The sequence below is a fragment of the Furipterus horrens genome, unplaced genomic scaffold, assembly GCF_987537825.1.
Source record: "Furipterus horrens unplaced genomic scaffold, mFurHor1.1.pri manual_scaffold_2, whole genome shotgun sequence".
NCBI lineage: Eukaryota > Metazoa > Chordata > Mammalia > Chiroptera > Furipteridae > Furipterus > Furipterus horrens.
The window spans coordinates 111,718,423-111,732,185 of record NW_028327172.1 but is presented as its reverse complement, the minus strand read 5'-3'; the positions used below and the strand labels follow the sequence as shown (position 1 = coordinate 111,732,185).

The 13,763-nt window shown below is 36.7% G+C and overlaps 1 protein-coding gene and 1 pseudogene across 9 annotated transcripts in view; one reads left to right on the top strand and one right to left on the bottom strand.

Moving 5' to 3' along the window:
• PDLIM5 (PDZ and LIM domain 5) overlaps positions 1 to 13,763 on the bottom strand; it is a 214,953-nt gene that overhangs the window by 178,449 nt on the left and 22,741 nt on the right. The window lies entirely within an intron of this gene.
• On the top strand, positions 961 to 10,491 carry LOC150019295 (large ribosomal subunit protein eL21 pseudogene; annotated as a pseudogene).

Genomic DNA, 13,763 nt, shown 5'->3' with positions numbered 1-13,763 from the left:
TTTTTAAAATGGCACCAAAAAATCTTAAGTTAAAAAAAATTTCCATTTCTAAAAAACTTTGGGGAAGAGTGACAAAACTTAACACCAGGGAAAAAAACATTTCCTCAATAAAATGAAAGTAATGGGAATTTCTGGAAAACCCGAGTGAATACAAATCTTGCAAATCAGATAAGCACCATTAAGGAAAAAAACAGCTCCCTGGCTATTTGTAGATAAACACTGTTTCAAGTCTAGTATCAATTACAAGACAAAGGACTTTCTTCAAACATTAAACACTCATGTAAAATCGATCTAAAAGCTGATTTCACATACAGAGCCAGCTAGAACACATTAGTGTTAATAACAAAATGCCTGTAGAGAAGGATACACTCATCAGAAGAAACAGGTAAAACAAACACGGAACTTGAGAACCTGTGTAGGAGGTTGGGGGAATCTAGAAAGGCTCAAACACAGTATTTCTCAAATATCTGTCCTTGAATCACTTGCACTGCTTGTTAAAAACAGACTCCCAGTAGCTACCCACAGAGATTCTAATTCAATGAGTCTTAAGGGAAACACATGAATGTGCATTTTTTTTAAGGAGCTCCAGGTAATTCTGATACAGGTGGAGAAAGAAACACTGTTCCAGAGACTCCTTTATACCTCCTGAAGTTTCTTAAAAAGTACACACAGCCCATTCACAGCACCCAAAGGAAAGCCTGAATACTGCCACCCCACCTTAGTTAGGAATGGCTCCCGTGTCACACTTTGTCAATACAGCCATTTTTGAACATCTGCAGCTTGGAGGCAGTAAATGCAATGGAGTCTCCATGGCTAATGATTTTTTTTTTAAACAATTGGCTATGATTACTTGTGTCTTCCTCACAGGACTGAAAGCTCCATAAAGTGAAGAGCCATCTTTCCTGCAACCGTGCCCCCAACATTGCCTGCCCCAAGTGAGCACTATGTAAATACGCATGGATGGATAAACAGACTGGCCCCAAATTGCTGACACTAATAAAGAAAAGTCTGGCTGCATGTCCTCCTGGTAAGGTCAGTTCTATGGTCCTCACATGCTTTGCATCAACAGGAGAGTTTGGAAACACTGGTCTAGGTGGAGGTGACATATTTAAGGATTCCTCCAGCCCAGAGGTTCTGCAAGTCTGCTTTTGGGTATAGCTGGATATATTAAATTTATAAAAATCATCCAAGACAACTGTGTGTGTGTGTGTGTGTGTGTGTGTGTGTGTGTGCGCGCGGCATGCATGCATCCATATCAATCACATTTTCTTTATTCATTCATCCTTTGATGGACAGAAATTATCTCCATATCTTGGCTATTGCAAATAATGCTGCAATGAACACAGGGGTACATATATCTTTTCAAATTAGTGTTGTCATATTCTTTCAATAAATACCCAGAAGTGGAAAAGCTGGATCATATAGTAATTCTAGCCTTAATTTTGAGAAAATCTCCATACTGTTTTGCATAGTGGTAGTATCCATTTACACCCTCACCAACAGTGTATAAGGGTCCCCTTTTTTGACATCCTCTCCAACACTTGTTATTTCTTTTTTTTAAAAGAGCATGAAAAGTACTGGATAGGAAATTATAGTATTTGTCACCCAAAACTTTCTTGTAAGAAAAATCATCTCAGTACTTTAGAGAGCTTACTTATAGTCTGACATTCAAAATATCCTACTCACTATAGATCTTTCTTTTATCTCCTAGAGTCTTAACTCTATAAATAAGTACAGCATCTTTATCTAGAGGCTACATATAAAGCCTTACACAATTTATCAAACCTAAAGGATCCTTTCCTTAAAATAGTCTTTACTCTTGGTTTTGATGAGTTTCCTTCACTGTACAGAAACCTTTTAGCTTGATCTAGTCCCATTTATTTTTGATTTGTTTCCCATGCCTTTATACTCTATAGTCAGATACACAAAAATATCACTAAGACTGATGTCAAGCAGCTTGCCACCTATGTTTTCTTCTAGGAATTTTATGGTTTCAGGTCTTATGTTCAAGTCTTTACTCCATTTGAGTTCATTTTTGTGTATGGTATAAATGATTGGTCTAGTTACATTCTATTCCATGTGGCTACCCAGTTTTCCCAATCCTATTTAATAGAATATACTGTCCTTTACCCTGGCTGGTTTCGCTCAGTGGATTGAGCGTCGGCCTGCGAGCTAAGTGTCGCTGGTTCGATCTTCCAGTCAGGGCACATCAGAGAAGGAAAACTCTGACTCCAAAAAACCTCCGCTGCCTTGCGGCATACCTCTTCAGGGGAAAGGCTAAGGGAGTAAACCCCGACAGAAAATCCGGAGCCGGAGTCCCTAAGGCGGTTTGACGTTGTAGTCAACACCAGCAACTCCTGCGGCGCACCTGAAGCCAAGCTGTATTGACTCCGTCTTTCCCTTGGATCCTTCAGCTGCGAAGAGAGGGGGGGTCTGCTGCATGGGCAACAGCAGACCCTCCATATCACCCTGCCCAGGCTCTGTAGCTTCATTGCAAGATGTCGATTCAACACGGGAGGAGACAGATACCGTGTCACTCCCGAGTCGGACTGCACAGCCATTCTCGGCGGTGCAGATAGACTCTTAAGAAGCTACACCATCGTCTCTCGAGACGGACGGCTGCCGACGACTGTCCTTTCTCCAGTGTATATTCTTGGCTTTACTGTAAATTAATTTTCCTCAATTCTAATCCACTAGTCTATGTGTCTGTTTTTGTGCCAATACCAACCGTACTGTACTATAGCTCTGCAGTATAGTCTGAAATCAGGGAGCATGATACCGACAGCTTTGTTCTTCTTTCTCAAGATTGCTTGACTATACGGAATTTTTCGTGGTTCCAAATAAATTTTACAATTGCTTGTTCTAGTTCTGTACAAAATGCCACTGGAAGTTTGACAGGGATTACAATGAATCTGTCAATTGCTTTGGGTAGTACTGACATTTTAATATAAATACTTCCAATCCATGAGCATAGAATATTTTTCCATTTATTTGTATATTTTTCAAGGTCTTTCATCAGTGTCTTATAATTTTCAGTGTATAGGTCTTTTATCTCCTTGGTTAAATTTTTTTCTAGGTGTTTTATAAATGATTTTTTTTTAATTTCTCTTTTTGATAGTTCATTAATAGTGTATAGAAATTCTACAGCTTTCTGTCTGTTGACTTTTGTAACCTGTGACTTTACTGAATTCATACAATCCTAAGGATTATTCTTAAGGACACACAGGCAAGCTAAAATCAGCAGGAAGAAACACAGCGACTTTTTGCATATGTTCTATATGCCATCTGTTTTAGTGGTTTCATCTTTTAAGAAATGGCTAGGCTGCAAGAGGTGAGAAAGCTGAAAACTATACACAGAAGCCAAACTCCGAGAATTTATCTGGATCCAAAGTTTTCTTCAAGTTACTGTTTGGTAGGAGAATAGCCTTGAATTATATGATTCTTAATGATATATTATGTTCAAATTATATGACATTACATATTTTTTCTCATAACTCCTTCATTTCAGTTGGTCAAGTTCAACACTGGTCAAAGTTTACTGACAAAATCTCTAGCTGGGGGGCACTAACAACTTTTAGTAACAAAGGCTTTGGATGAGATTAAACAAAATGTTTCTTATACAGCAAAGTTAGGACAATATTCAGCTGCACATAGCAGAAAACCCTTCTACAGTGATTTTAATAAGAAACTATTTTCTTCATGTATATAGAAGTGCAAAGGTAGGCAGTCCAAGGCAGCTCCACAGAAACATCACTACCCAGGCTCCTTCATTCTTTACCCTCAGTCACCCATATATTTAGATTTTTTTCTACTTTTTAATTGTCACAAATGATAGCAAGGAAGTACAAGCATCACATCCACTTTCCAGATAAGGAAAAGAAGGACATCAACAGGGGCTGGGGGCAGGGGCTGGGTGTCCCTGACTCAGGAAAAAATATAGAAATAGAGCCTAGCAATCATCCACTTAGACTACACTGTAATGAGTCTACAAAGGTAATCAATCTCTTAACTGGGCACTCTGTTACCCACCCACCCACCCCCCAAAAAGAGGGTACTTGTAGTAATTTTTTTAAGAGCATGAAAAGTACTGGATAGGAAATTATAGTATTTGTCACCCAAAACTTTCTTGTAAGAAAAATCATCTCAGTACTTTAGAGAGCTTACTTACAGTCTGACATTCAAAATATCCTACTCACTATAGATCTTTCTTTTATCTCCTAGAGTCTTAACTCTATAAATAAGTACAGCATCTTTATCTAGAGGCTACATATAAAGCCTTACACAATTTATCAAAGCTAAAGGATCCTTACCTAATAGTATCCTTTATTATTTAATTATGTGTTTCAAAACCAAAAATAAAGAGTAAAGACTATTTTAAGGAAAGAAATGCTAGCACTAAGCGGGATACTTACAGCCAGTAATCTACAGATCTGTACTGAGTGACTGGAGCATAAAAAATGTAACTAATATAATGGTGACAAAATCTAGATGCATAGGATCATTTGAGAGGCGAATCTAAGGGATCTCACAGAAGCACAGTGACAGCCCAGTTCTACATTCCTGACGCTGCAGAGGACCTCTGAGACCTCCTAAACATCCTTAGCCCAGATGCATAATCTTTTGGTCCTTCACACACAGATGCCACATGATCTGTGTTTTAAGAGGTAGAAGAGCCATTGGAGATAATAAATATTCCTTAAGCATACAACTTATGCGCTAGTTCATTCACCTCAACCACATAATTTCCCAACTGTATTATACACTGTGGGGCAAATGTAGGTTTACAGTTATTTGTATGGAAAATAATACAATAATTAACAAATAATAATACAAGAATAAACTCTGTGTTTCACATACTCACAACTGTTTTTACCATACCCTATATATTGGCCATGTAGTATGTGAAACAAATGCTTTTATTTATAGAATATTTTTACCATATCATTTAATGACATAGCTGTAGCACAATAATAATACATTACTAAAGGGAGACATATTACAGTTAGAATCCTAGAGTGTTAACATGACTAAATGAATAAGCCTAAGAGAAATAACTTTGCTGGAAAACTAGCAAGGATGGATAACAGGAGAGAGGCAATATGGCTGGAGTCAAACAGACAAAAGTAGAGCTTTGTACTTTCTTCTGTCCTGCTAACAAGTAACAGATGACATTAGGCATGTATTCATCTATGACTCTATAGTCTCAAAACATTAGCTTCTCTTTCCCCTTCCACTCCTTTCCTTCATGCAACCTCCTTCTCTCAACAGGAGACACACCCAATGGGTGGAAGACCCCTGGTACTCAGTTGTACTCCCTTGTATCCAACCCTTGTCTCTTCAACAAAGCCACCCATGACAACTTATTGTCCAACAGCCCCACATGGACATATCTGAATAAGTATTAGGAATATGTAGATAATATCATATAGTCATAATTGATCTCTCCCCCAAACTCTCATTGCGCTCTTTGATCCTCTAATAAAACAGCTGTATGCCCTGCTCAAATTCACTTGTTTCTTTAAGTTTGTATCTCCCACAGGACTGTGATCTCTTCAAAGAAATAAAATATACCTTCATTTTTGTACCCCAGAGCCTACCAAAATCCACCAACTGAATGAAATATACATTGCATTTCTCAACTATGAAAAAAGGAGATCCATGGAAACCAAATTATAATAGAAAAATACCTTTCAGTTAGTTTTATTACTTAGGTTCCTATGAAAACTTTTTAAAAGTTAATGAATCCTTATTTCTAAGTATTTATTAAAGACTGTTACTAAAATGAATAAACTGATATTAACATGAACTTTCAAGACCTTATTTTGTAAATTCTTTAAAATTTTACATTGCTTCTACTTACACATTATTTATTTCATTCTCAAGAAAGTTCTATAGCAAATTATCCCAATTTACAACGAGAATGTTGCTTAGTGATTTGAAATAAATTATCCACACTTATTCCGCTTAGCCAATCAATAGCACTAAGTCCAGAACATCTGACTTTAAGTCCAGTGACTAGTTGTGTGTCTATGGTCAAGTCACATGATTTCTTTGGACTTCCCAAAGCTTCCCAGTTTATAAAATGAGAATGATAACGCCTTATAGAGTAACATAAGATACAACTAAGAATGTATGTGTAAGAGCTTTGTACATTATTTACAGCATATTTATTTTGATATGAACAAGGATAATCCTTACATATAAAATCTAGTTAAATATATTGATCCACACAAAGTAAATTAATTCTATTTTCCCCAAAGTTCATATTTTTAAACAAATTATTTTATTGAAACATCTTCTCCACAAATTTTTAGAAACCTTAAAAAATCAGTTTTCTTAATTTATAATCTTCAAATTGAATTTTCCCTAAAAGTCAATTCCTCTTCAACAGAAAGAGAAATGTCTTCAGTCATTACTTAACTCCATTTGTCAATAATAAACTGAAGATTTCAATGAAAAGTCCAGAATCAGGTTCCTGGTTTGTTTTTTGTTTTTTGTTTTCCTTCCTCTATAAAATTACATGTCACACGTAATGGAATTTGAACCTGAAAGATAAGAATGCTGAGCTGGCTAGACCATGATCTCAGATTGGTAACACACCTCACTAAGCAGTGTGCTAGCAAAACCATACTGTGCACAGAACGTACCTTGTTTGTGGAAACATGCAGGAAATATATCTAAGGTTTCAAATTGGTCCCTCTTAGGGTAACTGATTAGATTTCAACACAGGAGGTGAGTGGAGGGAAAAGGAGAAGAGGTATTAATATAAAGCAGGGTTTCCTAGTATGTGGTATTCAAGAAAATTTTAAATGCTACATGAACAAAGAATTTTATCTCAATCATTAAATTCATCTTAATATGTATTTTAAAATATAACAAAGTCACAAATCTATGATTTCATTAATGTAAATAATTACAATGATAATAAAGTATGAATTTTGGTTTTAAAGCAGAACAATAACCATAACACTAAGCAAAAAACAAATCTAGGATATGACAAAAATTATGAACCTGATAAAAAAATGACAAATCTAAAAAACATTTAGGTGGAACTACCACTATATTTCTGTGGTAAGGTTGCCTTACAACTTATCCAGTTTCTTTAACATAAAATTTTAAGAAATAAATAACAGTGGAAGAGGACATTATAGATTAAAATAGATTTTGGAAATTCATAAACCAATGCTAAAATATGAACCTGATCTGGATCCTGATTGAAACAGATTGTTAAAAAAATAGTAATTATTGCCCTAGCTCAGTTAGTTGGAGCATCATCCCATACACCAAAAAGGTTGTGGGTTTGATTCCCAGTCAGGGGCACAGACCTAGGCTGCAGGTTCATCGCTGGTAAGGGTGCATACGGGAGGCAACCAAGCGATGTGACTCTCTCTCTCCCCCCGCTCCCCCCTCTCTCCCTCTTTCCCTCTCTCCTTCCCCTTCTCTCTTTAAAATCAATAAATATACCTCCAGGTAAGGATTATTGTTGTTGTTGTTGTTGTTGTTACTGTCCTGGCAAGATGGCTCAATTAGTTGGAGCATCAGCCTGTACACCAAAAGATCGCAGGTTCAATTTCTGGTCAGGACACATACCTAGGCTGTGGGTTTGATCCCTCATCAAGGAGCATACTAGAGGCAACCAATAAATGTTTCTCTTTCACATCAATGTTTCTGTCTCCCCTCTTCCCTCATTCCTCTCTCTAAGATCAATAAACATATCCTTGGATGAGGATTAAAAATAAATTATTATTATATGCACTTATATACTTATTAAAGATAATTGAGAACATGAGAACACTGCCTTTAATATCTGATATTTAAAAATTATTGTCAACTTTTCAGGTGTGATTTAAAAAGTATGTAATTATAATTTTTAAAAAGAGCTATGTTTTGAGATGCATACTGAAGTATTTAGATGAAATAATACAATAGCTAGATTTTGCTTTAAAGGAATCCAGAAGTGAAGAAAGAAGTCAATGAGAGATAAAATGAAATTAGCTACATAATGTTTGAACCTCGGTGATGGATACATTGGGTTCATTATATGATTCTATTTTTATAATGTTGATATTTTCCACATTAAATATGTTAATTATTAACCTTATTAATATATTAAAATATATTAAGCTTTTAATTAATGACAATTACACCAAAATTCAGAATTGTGACTAGAGAGAAATTAAAAGCAAAAGCCTCTTAACTTCAAAACTAACAATGAGAGGCTAGTTTTTAGAATGTTTTCTGATACTTAATGAGTTTTAAACACCTCTCTCCGCATTCACACTCCTTTATATATCCCAATTTTTTTAAATGCTAAGTAACCATTCCATCACAGTTCAAATACTTCATAATGATATACTACATTTCAGAAGCAAATAAAATAAAAAGTGATGCCTTCTCTATTCAGAGATTTTTCAGAGTTCCAATATCTTCACAAGTCAATAACTTCATCAGGGAAAAAGATAAGAAGTTAAGAATAAGTAATCTACCCTTACCTTCTCTTCACATTTGACTTTTACCCCTTCTACTAAATTTAGACCTTGTTCCATACCACAATTACCAGGCTAATATGATTACAGCAACTGATTTTAAAAAGCCAAGTTCAAAACACACTAGACACTCATTATTCAACACAGTCACTTTACTTTCCCACAACTAAAGTAAATTTAAAAAATGAAACTCATGACAGTACTTTCTGGACCTGTACATTAAAAGCAATAGAGATGCATGCATCAATACCGAGCTCATACCTACTTGTTAGTTAATATCCAATGGTTTTAAAATTAACTCAAATCACAACATAACACTCTAAACTTTTTCATTAAAAAATAAAAGGAGGTAAAATGCCTTTGGATAACCACTTCAAAGATGATTAAAAACAGAAGTACAATTTAGTCAATAAATTAAGGAATAAGCAAGGATGAAACTTCAAGTAAAACTTAAAATATTACTATATATCAGTATCTACTACTAAATTTACAAAAATTCAACATACACCAGGCAATTGAATAAGATGAAGATTCTCAAAGCATTGGTAGTCATTAAAAACAAACTATCCTAACTGTTTTTAAAATAATGCATCAACCCCCACACCAAGATTAATTCCAGATAGAGTACAGAGTTTTAAAATGTTGAAACCTAAAAAAAAGCAGATGACAGAATATAATATTTATTAAATGTTTCAAGGGAACTGACTTTCTAATCTTTGAGGAAATGTTAAAAATAAAGATTTGAACAAATAAAAATGATAAATTTTGTGTGTCCAAAACACATAAACACTGAAAAGGAAGAGAGACTAGCAAAAATATATGCAACAAATGTCATAACAGTTTAATTCCATTAAATATAAATGGTTCCTGAAAACTGAGACCATATACGTCATAATTATTTCCATCTTTTACCAAAGATCTGGAGGAAGAGGAGTGTCTTAGAACATAATGTGAAAACTCTAATAATATCTGTTTCCAAAAGAAAAAATAAATCAACATATTTTGTATTGTCTCTGCTAGCCACTTATCTATTTGTTCTTAGATCAAGTTCCTGCCTTCTTTGTCCTTTATGTATGGCAAGGAACTACTATAATCCCCATGTTCCCTTGCTCTGGCTTTTTGGATCGGTCCCAGCAGTAAGGGACACAATGACAGAGGCCTGTGGGGTCGAAAGAGGAGAAAAAGCCTGGTATTGTACCTGTCCCCTTTTCTACACATTCTCTGTGGCTTCACACCTCGTGATTTGGTCCCATACTCCATGGTCGCAGCTCTGGACCAGGATCCTCTCTGTGGTTTTAATTCTTGTCAGACAGTCCCTCTGTCCAGGCTCTGGTAACACCACATCCTCCTATTGTCTTTCTTGGTCCCAAGGTTGGCAAGGTGTTTCCTGCTCTTGCTCATCTCTAGACTGCCCCACCATATGCTGTTTGACTCCTCTACTCTACCAAAACCTGTGCACCAATTCCTTGTATTAAAATCTCTTGTATACTTTTCAGCCAGAACTACCATCTTCCAGTAAGTCACCAAAATAACTAACACGAAGGGAAAGAGGAGAGGCACCCGTTTTATGTTCTCTAGGCCTTTTAGGAAACATGGAGTTGTTCCTTTGGCTACATACATGCAAATCTACAAGAAAGGTGACATAGTAGACATCAAGGGAATGGGCACTGCTCACAAAGAAATGCCCCACAAATGTTCCCATGGCAAAACTGGAAGTCTACAGTGTCACCCAGTATGCAGTGGGCATTGTTGTAAAAAAACTAGTGAAGGGCAAGATTCTTGCCAAGATAATTAATGTATGTTTTGAGCATATTAAGCACTTTAAGAGTCAAGACAGCCTCCTGAAACATGTGAAGGAAAATAATCAGAAAAAGGAAGCCAAACAGAAAGGTACCTGGGTTCAACTGAAGCGTCAGCGTGCTCCACCCAGAGAAGCACACTGTGTGAGAACCAATGGAAAGGAGCCTGAGCTGCTGGAACCATTCCCTATGAATTCATGGCATGATAAGTGTGAAAAAAAAAAAAAAAATTCAGTACTGATAAAAAAAAAAAAAAATCTCTTGTACAAAACACCTAGAGTGTTTTATTTCCTAAAATCAGTTCCTAAAATCAAGACTTCAATAGGGTGGGATATTTCAATAAAGGAGGTAGGTAATTCAAAGTAATGCTTACTAGATCTTACTTTTTTGGGGGTTGGGGGCAGGTATTAAAACACAGAAAATTATGGTGTATAAATTACCCATGATCCATCATTACTTAACACTAATGATCCTTATGTAGATTCTCTGTGGCCCACATTCATCTAAAAAGTCATCATGATGAGTAAAAGAAGTAGTGTTTGAAAGTATTTTTAAAGAATAAATTAAATTAAAAGATTGTTGCTGATTTAGTGACCCACTATTGCATGAGCTTTAGCTCTAGTCTCCACTAAAATACTTAACTTTTTTCCTCTTCCCCCTCCTCCAAGTGACATTTTCTCTAGGAGCAAGAATATTCAAAAACCGGTAAAAGACAGTGGAGAGTTTTATACAGAAGCTTGAAAATCAGACTTATCACAAGTCTGCCAGGATTAAAAAATCAGAATCAAAGCAAAGACAAATACCATAAAATGATGACAATATGGGTGAGAATTAACAGGTTGTGTGTGAAAAAATCACAAGATATGACAGACTGCTTTATCGATATCTTATCTATATCTTAATATAAGATAGAATAATCAAAGAATGATTTAGCTATTCATCATGGTTTACCTTGTAAACAATCCAATACTTTGTATATCTTCTCATCAAACTCCTTTGAAGGGCCATTTTGAGAAAGAATTGATTTTTAAAAATGGGGAGAAAAAAAAAGTATACTGAAATAGTGGTTTGGCGTGTTTTACAAAATGAAAGACACCAATGTCTCTAGAAATCACTAATACTATATAAACTTAAACCAATGGCCTAACACTTCCAGCCAGAATGAACTTCACTATGATCTGGTATAGTTGTAATTCTACACTAAATTATTTTCTACTGGTTACAGCAACTTTAACTTCCTATATGCCTCACTTGATTATCAAAAGTAAAATATACATAAAAATTCGTAGATAGAAATCAAACATTATTTTATATGTATACTTACAAAAAATGAAGTCATGACAAATAGGAAATATGTTCATTTGATTAATAACTTTTCATTGACTTTAAGGAGGTTCACAGAAGACTATACTAAAATAAAATTTTATAAATACATGTAACCACAGGCCAAATTTTCTTAAATTTTTTGTTTTATTACATTTATTATATTCCAAGCCACTAAAAAAAAACACTTTAAAATGGAAAAACTAAGTCAAAGCTTTGTTCTTTTCTTCTAAATTTCAACCAAAAAAAAAAAAAAAAAAAAAAAAACCCTGTAAATATGGAGAAGTCAAAAAGGCCACTTCCAAAAAAGGAAATGTCTCTCAAAATAACACAGCCCAATATTAAATGCTTTAAGAATGTTTAAACACACAAATCAAGTAAAGTTCAGTAAGGTTACAGAGTGCATCTCCAGGCTAGACTACATGCCAAAATTCACTAACTCATATTAAGTAAATTGCCTTTTACTGGCCCTGCTTTGAGAACCTTTAAAACAATTCCCGAGATTCCAGGATAGAGCCTGGCTGGCTCTATTTAGAGCAGCTCTAGTCAAAGGCCTCTCAAGATATGGCCAGAAAACCAAGGATAAATGCCAATAGTAACTCTATCCAGGACTCTGAAACACAAAACTTCCTTTCTACCACCCTTGTCTCACCCCACCTCCATCCAAGAGACACAATATCGTATTGAAAATTTTGAAAAGAGAAGGAACTAACTGGCAAAGTAATATACATGATGCTTGGACTAAAACCTAAAATCATTTGAAATATATGTCTATCCTGAAATATCCTATACATGACATCCATAGTAACAACAAAAATGGTTCATATTTATATTGCATGCACTCTTTGCCAGGTATTTCAAGTACCTAAAAAATATAAACTCTATCTTCACAGTCGTCGTCGTCGGCAGCCGTCCGTCTCGAGAGACGATGGTGTAGCTTCTTAAGAGTCTATCTGCACCGCCAAGAATGGCTGTGCAGTCCGACTCGGGAGTGACAGTGTCTCCTCCCGTGTTGAATCGACATCTTGCGATGACGCTGGAGTGTCCTCTCCAGTGAAGCTGAAGCTACAGAGCCTGGGCAGGGTGATATGGAGGGTCTGCTGTTGCCCATGCAGCAGACCCCCCCTCTCTTCGCAGCTGAAGGGTCCAAGGGAAAGACGGAGTCAATACAGCTTGGCTTCAGGTGCGCCGCAGGAGTTGCCGGTGTTGACTACAACGTCAAACCGCCTTAGGGACTCCGGCTCCGGATTTTCTGTCGGGGTTTACTCCCTTAGCCTTTCCCCTGAAGAGGTATGCCGCAAGGCAGCGGAGGTTTTTTGGAGTCAGAGTTTTCCTTCTCTGATGTGCCCTGACTGGAAGATCGAACCAGCGACACTTAGCTCGCAGGCCGACGCTCAATCCACTGAGCCAAACCAGCCAGGGTATCTTCACAGTAATCCTACAATATAAGTCCACTACTGATAGTTCCGTTTTACAAATGAGAAAGCAGAGCCCCAGAGAAGCTCTATAACTTGCTCAAGGGCACAGAGTAATAAAGTGTTGGTATTAGGATTTGAACATACAATGCCTGGCTCCAAAGTACGTACATACTCCTAAGTACTGTGATACTGTTAGGGAGGACAGGTAGTAAACTAAGGCAGGGAGGAGGAGGGAGACATGTCTCACCCACTACTCGGCAGTCCTGAGCCGGGTCCGACAAGACTGCCAGGTGTTCCGAACACCACAAGCAGGGATAGCACAGGAGGCGGGGAGTCCTTGAGACTGTGCTGGGAAATGGAGCCTCTGCAGCAATTTCACTAAGACAAAGGGCCTGTAGTAGCTGAGAAAGAAAGCCTTTGTAGCCGTACACTACTCCCAAGATTTAGAACGGTAAGGAGAGGGAACTTAAAAGCTGACCTGAACCCCAAGAGACGGCACACTCAGATTAGCTGGGTGCCCACTTGTAACCTCGGCTCAAGTGTATAGAACAAACTTACTAACAAACTTACTTTATTTCCTCTATATGTGGGGCATTCAGACCAGCTTGGGTGCCTGCCTGAAGCTTTGTGCTCATATGTATTTCATAAATAAATTTGCTATCTCACTTCCAGTATACATGTTGCCTCTTGCTTGAATCCTTCTCTTGTGAGCAAGGCAAGAATCAAGGAACCAGCTG